The sequence below is a fragment of the Calidris pugnax genome, unplaced genomic scaffold (assembly GCF_001431845.1).
Source record: "Calidris pugnax isolate Ruff unplaced genomic scaffold, ASM143184v1 scaffold404, whole genome shotgun sequence".
Classification (NCBI taxonomy): Eukaryota; Metazoa; Chordata; class Aves; order Charadriiformes; family Scolopacidae; genus Calidris; species Calidris pugnax.
The window spans coordinates 530,921-544,940 of record NW_015091151.1 but is presented as its reverse complement, the minus strand read 5'-3'; the positions used below and the strand labels follow the sequence as shown (position 1 = coordinate 544,940).

The following is a 14,020-nucleotide window of genomic DNA, read 5'->3' as shown; positions in this document are numbered from 1 at the left end:
GGCTGAATATGGTGAAGTCCTTCCAAATGCTGCAGGTGGGTTTCTGGTACACCTTTATGAGACGAGCATACAGTGAGCTAGGTGAACTTTTTATTTCAGGAGACGTGACCAAAAAATTCATCCTTGTAGATAATGCTGAAAGGGAGTATGATCTAATTTTCCAGTAACTGGGAAGAAGCACGCTGTGGTAAAACTACGATCCTCCTTCTTAGCAGAGCAGTGCTAGAGGCTTTGGTGTCACACCAGACAGATGTGTGGACGCTGTGGGTGTGGCACCCCAGCCAGCAGACATAACCCTGTGGTGCAGGTGCCCTCTGAGGCCTCTTGTAAAGTTGCTTAATGAGTGTCAAGGCACCTCCCCAGTCCTGCCCCTGTGCAGGGAGACCTTGAAACCTTTACCCAGGCCAAAATGAGAGTGCTCTGACTGACAAAAGCAAAGAGGAAAAGAAGGAATGAAATGCGAGTGGAGGAGCTACTTAGCTGGGACTCCAGGTGAATGAGAAGTTCACTGTTGGAGGGATTTGGGGGATGAGGGAATGTCTGGGCATCCAGAGGGCTGCACCCCGTGTTTAACTGCATAGAGTCCCCCTGAAATGGCCTGTGGGCAGAAAAGGTACCAAGTTAAGTTACCATCTGCACAATAGGTTTCAGTGGAGGATTAATATTTACACAGTTCAATCACATCCAGGAACTGGCATGCTTCCAAGATGCCATGACGTTCTGCCTGTATTGATGATGATCTGGCAGTGAATTTTACCCCTGCCCTCTGAGCTGAGAGAACAGCAAGGATCTGGTTTGCAGGCAGAGTGGACGATTTCTAGCAGTCACTTCCTTCCTGCTCACGTAGGGTTGTGCCTTGCAATCTGGCCGTGCCACATTCCCATCAGGGGAACTAGCGTCTAATGGGAAAGATGGTTTGGCCATAATAAATCCCAGTTTGACTTTCAAGTGGATTTAGTCACCAGTTAGACAAATACACTTTGAAGGACAGCTAAGCAAAAAAAAACAATTAGACAAATAATTAAGTCACAAAGAAATTAAACTGAAGGGCAGTTGGAGCCATTTTGGACATCAAACTGATCATCAGATGACAGCTTTGGCCCCTGAAACAGATGCTTTCCTGCTAGGGCTGAATGATGAAATGCTGGAACATACAGTGGCAGTGGCTGTGTTTCCTCATTCCCAGGACCAGGCTGTTGCAAACAGATCAACAGACACAGAGCAATGCCTTTGCAGGCACCCACACGGGCAAGCAGCATTGGCATGAATGATATAAACAGGCCAACCCTGTGCCTTTTCACCAACTCAAAGTTCACTACTGGGGGAATCTCCATCTGAATTCTCCCAGGCCTCTCTTCTAGTTGGCAACATGTTCTTGGTCTATCCAGACCCTGGCTCTCATACCTTTTAACCAAGAAATCCAGCTTAAAAGTCTGGTAGGGCATCACAGAGAGAAAGAGGAAAAACAACAACAGTAACAACAGAAGTTACACACAAAGTTTAATAAGCAAGTAGAACAGCCTGCAAGGATCAGGCACAGAGTCTGGCCAGACAAGTGCTCTGAGCAGGAGCCTGCTGACTTAACGTGGGGCCCTTTCAATAAGTGGGGGGTCATGGTGGGTGTCAGAAAATACACCTAGAGAAACTGCACATGGACAACACCTCACCACAGACTGAAGTAGGAAATGAGGTAGGGACATGCTCTGTCAACTTCAGAGCTTCCCTCAGCCAACCTGTGTTGTGAATGCCCAGCCATTCTCACAGGCAAGTGCTGGCGCTGCTGAATGCCCAGGATTACTGGGGATGCTGCTCACACCTCCGCTCATCTGTGTGCTCATCTGCACACTCCTCTGAGGTCAGGACCTCTTGGCTCAAAGTGGCTTTCCCTCCTGCAATTCCCAAAGCACAAGCAACTGCAGGAGCTCTGTGGGCACAAAACAGCCCCAGCAGCAAGGACATGAGCCACGATCTTGTCACTCCTCCTTCAAACTCGCCAAGTTGAAACAAATCCCACATGGGCCACTGCACACCCTTGCATCAAAAGTCCTGCTCCCACATGGCTCTTTCACAACAGGATGGCTTGGTGTCCCCTTGTCTGCTGCAACAGCCTCCTCTCTAAAACATGGAGAAGAGCTGGTAGCAAGTCTCCTACAACTCTCACTCTCATATGCCACTGGCCCCACACCTGCACCTCAACATCTCCTGCCTGAACGAAACTTTTGGACCCTGAGGGGGCTGTCTGACAGACACTCAGCACATCTGCAACAAAGGTGTGGAAACAGATCCTGAAAAATCCTCCCTCAGCCCTGTTACAGGAGAGGAGACTGCTTCAGATGACTGGGAGACAATTTTTATTTTTTCTTCACTCTTCCACCTCAGCTTCCTAACCTTTGGCTCCTGCTCGTAGCTCCGTCTTCCTCCTAGCTCCTCATCATCCATTCCCTTTCCAGGACTCATCATCACTCCTATGTCACTGCTCTGTACAATGGCCTGCCATATTTCTCTCCTCTAGAAGCATTTAACAGTGTTTTCAGCCTTCTTTGGGTTATAAGTGAATATTGTGAGGATTATTTTTTTTCAATCTCTTTAAATCTGTCAATGTGGTGTGTCAGCAGCTCTGGTCATAAACTTTAAACTGTACCCTGCTAAAACCTGTCCAAAGTCTCAGTTATATCTGCCTTTTAAAGAGAGCTGGTTTAGCTTCTGTTGATTGTAAATATCCTCCCAGATGTCTGCCAAGTTTTATGCCGAGGCCCAAAACAAGCAGTGTCATTAAAGTAAAGCTACTAAAACAGGGACTTTAGTTCTGGCAATTCTTTTTTATACATAAAAACAAGTGCATTTGCTGCTGGGCACAGCTTTATGATTTTGCTGTCTAGTTAACAGTAACTCACTGTTAAACTGGAGGTTGCTGCCCTCTTGCTTTCTGACTGAAGATAGCAAAGCCCTCCACTGATGAAAGGCTTCCAGGAACCCCTGCCCAGCCACTGGATGTGCTATTGCTGTGTGTTTAAAATTATTTTAGGAGAAATGGTGTACTGTAGTTATGCAAAGATGCTTACACTTTAACTATTTGGTTCATGGATAAAAAAAGCTTGTTCTGTTCTTTCAAGTCAGCCTCCTCCGAAATTATCATCAGTCTGGGGAGTTAAAAAAAGGCAGTAAAGTGGGATGTTGAGAGCAGAGGTTTCTCAAGCTACTCTCCCAGTGTCTCCAGAACTTTCTTTGATGGTCACTCATGCTGTCTTCTCCATGGTGCCTGTCATGGATTGCTTCCCTACACCAGGACACATTGTTGAACCTAGACACCCACTGTCCATGCCGGGAGCAGCGGTGGTGCCATGCCATGCTGCAGCGTGGAGAGCGTGAGCTGCCCAGGCTCTTCTGATTCTACCCCAAGAAGAAAGCAGGTGCTACAGCTGCACCTTAGTGCAGACAGAAAACCCAGCCTTTTCCTGCAGTAGTGTCTCCAAAGGTTCCTGCTTTGTCCCACCCCTGCCAAGGACTGCTGCTGCTGAGGAGTGTGTCACTGGAGGGTCTTGTTGGGTAGCAAGGTGGTCCAATCCCCAGAGCATGTAGCATTGCTGGGAGGAGCAGCAGGAAGGTGTGGGGTCCTGCTCTGCAGATGCCATTCCCCTCTGGAACCCCACTGCAGGGGCCTCACAGAGGAAGGGCACAAGGGATCTACTCCCGTTTGGGGGAAAATTTGGGAGAGGGAGTTTGGCTCTCTGAAACCTGCCAGCAAAGGGGCACAGGGCAGCCCAAGGCTGGCCTTGGGGTGAACTGGCTGTCTCACACAGCCAGCAGAGGCCAGGCCCTGCAGTGCCCAGCACAGGGAGGTCATGGCATTTCACAGCATGAGGGCCAAGGCCCAGCACTCAGCAGTGTGGAACAAAGTGTGGCACAGTTCCAGGGCCAGATTCCAGGGTGCCAAGAGTTGGGGCAGCCATGGTGGCAAAGGTCTGCCTGCCTTCAAAAGCAGGACACATAGCTCTCCTGTTCAAGTAGGAGCCTGAAATCCACAGCCCAGCATGTCTAAAGGCCAGGCCCAATGACACACTGAACAGGGGCATAGTGATGGCATGACCCCAAGGCAGACACTGTGACCATTGGCTTGGATGGAAGTGGGGAGCAAAGCCCTCAAGAGCCAGAGGGCCCGGGAGCACAGGCACAGGTAGTTTGGTGGAGCAGGGTCTGCATGGTCTAATGACTTGGTCCCACAGTGCTTGGCTCAAGGCATACCTGAGGTGGAAGGTCCTGCAGAACACACCTCTCCTGCACAAGTAGACAGCTTGGCCCTTCACTCTTCTCCTGCAGCAGCCTCCTCAACAAAACACAGCACAGAGCTGCCGACACCTTTCCCCACTGCAGATCCACTCAGCTTGCTCAGCAGCAGAACAGGGGTTAGCTCAGTCCACACTCACGTCATTAGGACCTGTGGTGCAGACAGAGAGACCCATCTCAAGTCTCCCTGCTCCGGTCAGGGCCCCAGCCTCGCTCCCCTCAGTGCTGCATGCAGCACTTCTCTCCTCCCTGGCCTCTACCTCCAAACCCTCCAATCCTCACATGGGCAATGCCAGCTCCTCCAGCTTCCTGAATGCTCCTGCCACTGCTCTTCTCTCACCCCCCCCAGCTCCACAGCCTCTGCCTCCTGCCCCCAGCACCACCCACCTCTTCCCTCCTCCAAATTCCTGCCCGGCCACGCTGCTGCTACAGCCACAGCCCAACTGCCCACGGACACAAAGAGCCTCTCCTGCCCCTGAGAGGAGCCCTGCCCCACTGCAAAACCCCAACAGATCCACCTAGCAGCCCCAAGGCTGCCTCCCCCACCCCAAGCCACCTGACCACCCCACCAGCATGCCAGGAAACCTCCCAAAAAGCACCAAGAGCACAGCGCTGCCATGGCCAAGGGGGCTTTGCAGAGCAGCAGGAAGGTTATGAGGCAGCGCTATCAGCCATCAGTAAACGCTGTGCCCTCAGGCACAGAAGCTGAAGCGGCTGCTGCTCTCCCGAGGCCTCTGAGCCCACCCTCATGTCCCACTCTGGCACCCAGACCCCTGACGCACACGGGACTCAGGCAGGCCTGCTTTCTGGGGGGCTTCCCGAAAGAGCAGGATCCACGCTGGGATTAAGCTGTCGCTCTGAGCTGTGACACTTCACAGCTACACTGCCATGGACACAGCACACCACCTCCACTTCCATTCAATCAAGGCTGACTTCAAACCCATCCCGCTGACCGGCAGAGGATTACCACCACAATGGCAGTTCCAGCAGACTTAGCGCAGCCACAATGAGGGAACAGCAAACACTTTCTCACCAACATCAGCTGATGGGCCAGGGCGGATGAAAACAACACAGAAAGAGAAATGATGGGGCAGCATTTGGGTAAGCCACCCGGATTAGAGAGGCTCAAAGAGGGATGAAAACCAGCATGTACTGCTAACCCAGCAAAACTGCAGCTCCAGCCCTCATCTCCGTTCACCCAAACACAGTTAGGGAACACAAACAAACTGTTAGACCCACTGTTACTTTAAGCTTCCAACTTGCAAGCAGATGGGCCTTGCAAGGGCCCAATCGTGGGATACCCCCTTAACAGCAACACAACAACAGCACGGCAGTGAGGTAAACCTGACCCACATGGTCTGGGAAACATTGCCACAGCAGCTTAAGCAAAAGGCACAGAGGTCCAGCTCATCCTCAGCTGGCCGAAGGACTTGCTACCATTTCCATTCCTGTAACTGTTGGGTCATGGAGGCCTGCAGGCAGTTCAGCAAAGGCTTCCGCAGCAGACACACACCGTGGAGATCTCCCTCTCCTTCTGCAGTATACCTCAGAAATCAGCAAAGCAGAGCAAGCCTCTCCATCACCTTCCCACCTTCACCTGGGTCCACCACGGAACAGCCTGGTTTCTCACTCCCATCCCAGAAGCTCACCATGTCACTTTACATCATTGCCCTGCACCCTCCAACCCAAAACAAACACAACAGATTCCCAAGGGACTCTTCATGTCTGCACATAAAATGGCCTGTGGACACAGCCTGCAGGTGCTTCCAGCTGCCACCCAGTGCCCACAGCCGACAGACTCACAGGCCCCATACTGCAGAACCCCACACTTGACACTTTCCAAACCCCAGTTCTGACTATATGGCAGTGGTACAGGCTGAGAAAGGGGCCCTCACACCACTACTCTCAAACCATGGCCCCAGACAAGCAAGGAAGCAATTGCTAAGCAGCAACAGCTTGCTCAAGAGCTCTCCTCAGTCTCCCAGGCTGACTCAAACAGCCCAGGGAACTATGGGCAAGGGAGGACAACACTAGGAACAAGGCAATACTCCTGGCCTCCAGCAGAGCACTCCAGCTTGTCCTTGTCCTTGTCCTTCTACTCCTCTTCCTCCTCTTCTTCCTCCTCCCCTGCACACCCAGCATCTGCACCGGGTTGGCTCAGCAAGTAGCCATTGGAGGGAAGACCTCGCCTTCTGAGGGACAGCTCTCCCACCCAAGGAGCTTCTGCTGGAAACCAGACAGCGTACTCACCGTGCAGTCAATGCCTGTGCAAAAAGCATGACGGTGGTGTCAGAGCTTGGATGGGCAGTATTGCCTGTGCTTAAATGCAAACAGGCACACAGCACATACGTAGCAAGACCTGGGGGGAGGAGGGAAGAATCCCCTCTTTTGCCTCTCTCCATGCCTCACAGAGGTGCACAAAACACGTGGGAGCAGTCCCAGGCCGTGACCAGCCCACAGCAGTGCACAACTGCACTAACACTGCTCAATGTCCACCCAGGACACACTCCTTCAACACGTTTCAGCAAATAGATGAGAACAGGCCGTGAGACATCTGAGACTGACATTTGCTTAAAAATCCCTTCAGGGAGGAAGATGATGTATTCTTGAACATGTAGCACATTTAGAATATGTTTTTACACTCATAATATTTATATACCTCTATGGATATGCATAAAATTAATGTATCTATGTATAAATAAAAGTGTATATCAATACACTCCTTTACACATATATTTCTAGCTATGTACATATTGTATGCATTGTATACAAATGTATGTATTTTTATATCTGAACACTTCCTGGTACAAAGGAAGCAGGGGTTGTGACACTGAACAAAATGGCAGCTCCCTCACACAAAATGGTGGCAGAACCCTGCCAGCAAGGGCTCCCACCTGGGAAGGCTGAGCAGCACAGGAGGTGGCCAGAGCTACCTAGAGCCCTCCCACCCCCTCAGCTCACAAGTGAGCACACACTCAGGGCTTCTCCAGAGCCAGACAGACACACTCACAAAACACAGCAGAGCCCCAGGCACAAGTGCTGCCGGGCAGGCCGCCTTCTCCCAGACCCTCACTCCACACAGGGACAGTCTCAACAGAGAAACCTCCCCGCCACCACCATGGACCAAAGCCGGATGGAGCTCTCGCACAACTCAGGACCTACCCTGCTCTCAAAGCCTGGGCTGCATGCAGGGACAAGGCCTAACACAGAACAGCTCATGTCCTTCAAACACCTCAGCTTCATCAGAAGGTCACCCCACTCTCCTCAAGCCCCTCATCAAGCTCATGATACAAGAGGACAGTCCCTCACCTCCACACACACAAAGACAACCAATTGCCATTCATGTACCTGCACGGTGATTGCTCCAAACGCAGCAGCACCAGCCCACCACGGGAAGTTGGTCTGTGCAGTTCTCAGCAGAAGCAGCCCCTTGCCCATCACCAATTCCCTCTTTTAGGGGAAATCACCCTGGGCAACATAACAAGTCCAAAAGGAGGAGAAACCCCAACCCTCACCACACTGCAGATGCCATGACACACCTTTCCCTCAACACACGGACACCAACACTGTCTCTATCTTCCTGCACTCAAGTCCATGACGGCCCAATCCAGGTGCTGGGCAAGGAGGCACAGCGTTAAGTCCTATTCTTCACCCCTCCTTGAATGGTTTTCCTTTATGCACGCACAGCACTTGACTAACCTGACCGTGTCTCTCTCTGTGTACACGTGTATTCACACACAGCTACACCCACACACCTACACTTAATTCAGACACACCTGTATATACAGGCGTTTACACAAGCACGGTTCCTTACCCCAGCAGCTCCTGCCCGTGCCAGTACAGTGCGTTTCACTGACGGATCCTGGAACAGCCTCTACCACAGCTGCCTTCACAGCATCCCTGCTCAGCTACGGGGCACGGCGGTTCTGCGCCCAGGAGGAGGAGCACACGCTGCACACACGCGCTTGCACACCTCCAGATGGCAATGGGCGGCAGCCACCCAGGGCATTTAGATCCTTCCCTCATCCTTTCAGAGGCTTAGCAGGTGGTGAACAGAGCTTCACTGAATGCCCCCCCAAAGTGTGAGAGGATGGGGTGGTCATCTGCTACAAAAAAGAAACAAAACCAGAAATTTGTTATCTCCTCTGCATCCACTCAGTGTCATGGTGACATCACGTGTTGGACAAATGCATAAGCTTCAACTTGGTATTAAAGCTTTGACGGTAAAAAGCATTCAAAGTCCTCTTCTGAATTGTCTGCCCATTGCCCCATGCTGAGATAGCCATGGGATCTCAGGAACACTGCAGCATTGAGGGAATGAAGGCAGTTAGTGCTGCACTGTCACTGAGAGCAGTTTTGGACACCTGCCCTGATGTAGGTGTGGAGGTTTGTGTTTTAGTCCTGTTCACTCCAGTGAACAGCTGCCACAGTGGGCTAATGGGGCTGGGAGAAGCAGCTGCTCCCTCAGCTGTGTGAAGTACCTTTCCCACAGCAGAAACCTCCTGTCAGTCCTGATACTGGGGGTGTACCTTATTACCACGGTACAAAAGGTCAGCTTTGTGAAACTCCTTTGGTCTGGGCTTTTGTTTCAGACCCGGAAATGCAAACCTGCAGCCTGGGTGAGCTTGTCCATTCACCCACTCAGCCTGGCAGAAGGCCAGCAGCAGCCTTGGCAATCCAAACCCTACCCTAACCTTCGTGCATTTATTGACTTTTTTGTGTGCTTATGAAGAACGTTGAAGCTTTTTAAAGTTGTGGGCAAATACAGAGCCACCTGTGTAATAAATACTCAACATTATCCAACACAGCAAGATCTCCCCCACTGCCTACACAGTGCTAAGGAACATACTGAGTGTAACAAAATGATTGTAAACAAGCAACTGTCTGTATTTGCTCCGTGTGTTTGGCTTGGTCTGCAGGAAGACCATACTGCATAACCTGGGGACTTGCACAAACAGCTGCGTTCCCAGAGATCAGTAGAGTGAGATAGCTCACAGAGCTGCCCTTGCCCTCGCCTCACCACGCCAACTGCCAGGCCATGCTTCAGGCCAGGCTGAAGGAAAGCCTTCCCAGCCCTGCAGCTCACTCACCAACAGCTGGGAAATATCCAGGAGCAGCTTCCTGAACCGCCTCTCACTGGTCTGCTTTGCATGCTGCAAGCGTCCTCAGCTACTTTCCAGGCTACACTCCAGCTGCTCATCTTACAGCAAAGCACTGGGAACAGGTGGTGAAAGTGTTAAGCTTCTGATCCACACCCAGGGCTTTACTATTGTAACCGTGTAGACTTGCCAAGAAGAAACAGAAAACAATTATTTCACATTTAAGAAACACATCTCATTCCCATCTTTCCCTAAGATTTTGTTTGGACTTTAGGACCAAGTTGCATTAAATATATAGACAGAGAGGAAGTCCTGACTGTACAGATAAGGGTAGAGTTGAACTGTACCCTGCAGACACCTAGTTAAGGCCAATTCCTATCCACAGACATTTTGAGGAAAACATGAGAAAGAAGTTTTTGGGATGCAAGACACAGACTTAACACTGTCTGAGGAAACAAAGCAACGGGTGCTCCTTTACTCTTTCCTGCACGTGGGCCTCTCTATGTCTTCTGTCCCTGACCCAATGCCCTCCGCGTCCTATAACTATTAGTATGTTGCCGTATGCCCACCTTCTGGCCTTGCTTTGGGTACTGTTTCTTCCAGATTCTGTCTTTTGTTCCTTCAGGTGCTCTTGCTGTAGTCCTTCTGCAGCACTGGCACTTCCTGGCCTCTCTCAACAACTTTCAAAGCCTCCTTTGCTTTTTTGTGACTTGCCAGTGTCCTAACCTTCTCCTCTATCCTTCTCTTTGGCTCGTCTGCCAGCTCCTGTCTCTGGTTTCTGACCATCTCACTGGCATTATGGCTTTGATCCCACACTCCCTCCCAGTGCTGGAGTCACGGCTACCTCTTGCCATGGTGGGAACAAGCCTTGGGGCTGCTTGCCCTCCTCCTTCTGTGCAGCTGGGGACTCCAGGCAATCACTGTCTGGTCCTGCAGGGAGCTGAGCAGGTTTGGCTGCAGCGCCTGGCAGCCCCTTGGCCTCCCCCATGGCTCTATTCCTTCCAGAAGCTAGAGCAGCTCCAGCTGGTCTCTTTTGTCAAGAGGAGCTTGGGGAGGAGACCCTACTGTCTTTGTCAGGACTCCAGCAGGACACATGCTGTACATGTTCCATGATCAGAGCCTCCTCACAGCTGCTGGGGAGACCGTGATGCTGCAGGGACCTCATGGGTCATGGTGTGTGAAGAGCTGAGAAGCTGAGGGCTACTGGTCCAGGATGGACTTGGGGTTGGGTATGGAGGTGTGACTGCCACTGTGGCAGCTGCCCGGCTCAGTGAGGCCAAGGGGCTTCCTTCTTGCTTGCCAAGAGCACAGCAGCCAGACGCAGTTGTAGGCACCCATGCTGCACGAGGACTCACCGAAGCTGATATGCTTAAGGAAAAGCTGACTGGTGCAATTCATAAAGCAGCAGCTGTATGTTCCCAGCTGTGGCCTGGCCGTTCAGTTTGTATCTCCTTATGTTTATCATGACAGTGAGCTTCAGGAGAGTTGATTGTATCTGGTGGGCTCCAAAGAGGTTCGCTCTCAGTTCCTGCTGCAGTCATGGTGTCGGTGACAAACACATAACCACTGGAAGGTAGTTATATGCGGTGCTTTATTTCGCGGGCCCGGGAACCAGGGGTAGTCACCCAAATCTGGGTCACCGACGACCGTGTCAACTTACAATTTATACCCTCACGATTATACAATTTCATACATATTCAATAGTCACCCCATCACCTCTTATTACATATTCAGTAGGGATTGCTTCATAGATTGCGTCATTCTGGCGACATTCCAGTCCCTTCTAGTGGTCTTCGGTGGTCGTTTCTGATGAAGTAAGACGTCTTCCTCGCTGTGTACTTTTTACCTTTCGTCCTTCTGGTAGGTTGCCAGGCCCGTTTTAGATGCCTATCTCCTCCTTATTCTTCTTGACTTTTCAGGCGTCCTCGGTATGCCGCTTCAGTAGCTTTAAACTATACCCCTCTCCCATTATTATAGAATGCAGTACCAGATCACAAATATACAAAGATTTTACACCAAGTTCAGAACACCTCGTATTTTCCAACAATGGGGTTGTGACCCATTCAAGGACCCCTTTGTCCCCCACCACCCACAGGCAGGGGAGGCACACTCTGAGTAGTTAAGGAGAGACTCCATGTCCTTGAGGCTTAGGGGACAATAATGGAGTGATTGACTACAACTGTTGCAAAAGAAGCCAAACTCACTTCAATACAAGAGGGAACCAGAGAATGCCTTTGTTTCAGACAGACTGGCTGAATCAGCTAAGCGTAAAGAACAGTTGTGTAACTGTCTGTCCCCGAGTTAAAGAAACGCAGACTTCAAGCAGAACAGTATACCCCTAACTAGTGTTAGGGGTATACTTACTGTTAAGATAACACAGCTTGTGTACGTATTAGATCAGTTAAATGCTACAACCCTATCACTTATTTATACATATATGTTTAACGCAGGTAACTATAACACGTATTTAGCTTATTGTTTTACACTTTTCTGTAGAGCCCTGTCATTCTCTCAGTATGAGACTTTGCCTGCTGTAACGCCACCTACACAGCTAAGAGCTGGAGCAGTGCAAACACCGAGGCAAGCCCAAGGAGCTGAGTTACATGCCCTGCAAGGTTGTACCTTCAAGTTCCATGTACCTATGGCTCTGCCCACCAGACTCAAGAGTGACGAAGGAAGGAATACGCTCCCCACCACAATGCCTGTTGGACAGGTCTCTTTAGCTGCATGAGTTCTCAGTTTGACTCTGCACCTTATCATAGTAATTTAGCAAGCATAATAGCTTTGTGGTTTGTATGAGTTATGTGAAGCACTTAACAAAACAAGCAATGGGGCAACTCTGTACTGAATTTACAAGGCCTCAGGCTGAGGGCTGTGAAGCTTGCTCTCTGTGAGAACTTGCCCTGCCTGCAACTTTTACTTGTTTTAGCTGTGACAGCTAAATTTGTAAGGTTAGTATGGCTATTTGGTTTATGTCTCCTTATTTTTGTTCAGTGTGACCATAGTTTTCTAAAGAGAATAGCTGGAAACACTTGTTCCATGTCAAATGAGGTATTTGCAGCACTAGCACAATGATGCAGTGAGAGAAATAAAGGCCTGGTGTGACACTGAAGGCCTTAAGAAGTTACAGCAAGAAGCACAGAGAAGCACAGGCAAGAAGTGGGAAGAGATGGGACACAGAGTTCACATTGCAGACTCCACAGCAATAAACTCAAACAGCCCAGCATAGCGAGTGTATATGTGGCTCAACCCCAACAATAAATACAAAAATGTCAAAAACAATGAACGGACTAAACCTCTGAAGACAGAACTCCAGGCCTGAGCTGGCTACAACCCACATAGCCCTTCCAGGCAATTAGGGACAGCCAGTCTTGTGACAATAAGCATATTCTAGAGACCAGAAATGAAATTCACAACTATATTGTGATTCCACAGTATACTGGAAATGCAATAGTCTGCAAAATGTAACATGCCTTTATACTGACTGCTGTATCTCCCTACTAAATGGAAAACTCTTGTAAATGCAAATAGCCTCAAAAGAGTAAACTCTGTTTTAAACATTGGACCTTCCATGTGTGGACATCTAAAAAAGCCTGGTCAGAGAACACTGGACTCTGCCAGGAAGCAGTCTCTGGAGGCTGTCATGGTTGTGGCAGAGGAAGGCAGTCACCAAGTCTTGGGTCACCATCATCGAGAGCCCTTTGCAGGCACACCCCAGGTGAGGTTCAGCATCTTCACCTCTCAGCACGGCATATGCCCCTGTGGCGTCCTTCTGTGTGGCCAGCCTCCAACTTGGCTTTGGCAGCCCTCCACCAATTCGTCATCATGCGGATTGACCTGACGTTGCCTCAAGTGTGGCCCACAGAAGTGGACAACATCTACAGAGAAGGGAATGCTGCTGCAGGGAGCTGCAGGGTGGCAGGAACCCTAATGTCAGGACAGTGAGGGGCTCTGCCTTGCTGGCAGTGGGCAACAGTGCCAACTTCACAGGGCCTGATGGCATACAGCTGGTGATGATCTTCTGCCCCTGTGTGTGGGGCACTGATAAGCCATGTGTTTGGAAGACTAGAGAACACAACAAAAGCCAAACCTGTGGTATCTAAAGGTTTTAAGCGTGCAGCATTCCTCGAGGTGCCCACGCAGACACATGGCATCTGGAGCTCGACAGCTGCCTGGGTACAGGCTGAGAGGATGTCACAGGCCTAGGGCAGTGCAGGCAAGGTCCAGCTGACTCCTGAGCACCCACCAGCTCCTCCTCGATGGAGAGTGCACCTGTGCAATGGTTGTGGAGGGCTACCAGCAAACACATCCAGAGAGATACAGAATTAAATTCAGTACTCAGAAACCGAAGCAATTAATTGAAAACCTGTAGAAGAGACGCACCTAGCTGCCATTCCTCAATCACCCCCTCAGGAAGACGATTTCAGCTGCTGCTTCGTACGAGGAGCGAGGTTTCAGCGGCGCCATGAGAGCAGGCCACGCTGGACGAGAGACCGCCTCGCAGCGCTCCCAAAATGGCCGCCGCCGCCGCCTCAGCGGGGCGCCCCCCTCAGGCGGGCCACGTCTCCGCTTGCCGGCGGGCGGCGGCTGACGCGCATGCGCGGCCGGCTGGCTCGGGCGGGGCAAGGCGCGGGCGG

General features: G+C 50.8%; 1 long non-coding RNA gene across 1 annotated transcript; it reads right to left on the bottom strand.

The window, feature by feature from the left end:
* Positions 1-12,787: 12,787 nt before the first annotated feature.
* On the bottom strand, positions 12,788-13,902 carry LOC106898132. The gene is made up of 2 exons (XR_001413878.1): positions 13,767-13,902; positions 12,788-13,676 (listed from the first exon to the last, which is right to left on the bottom strand). It is a non-coding gene; the product is annotated as an uncharacterized LOC106898132 (long non-coding RNA).
* Positions 13,903-14,020: the final 118 nt, after the last annotated feature.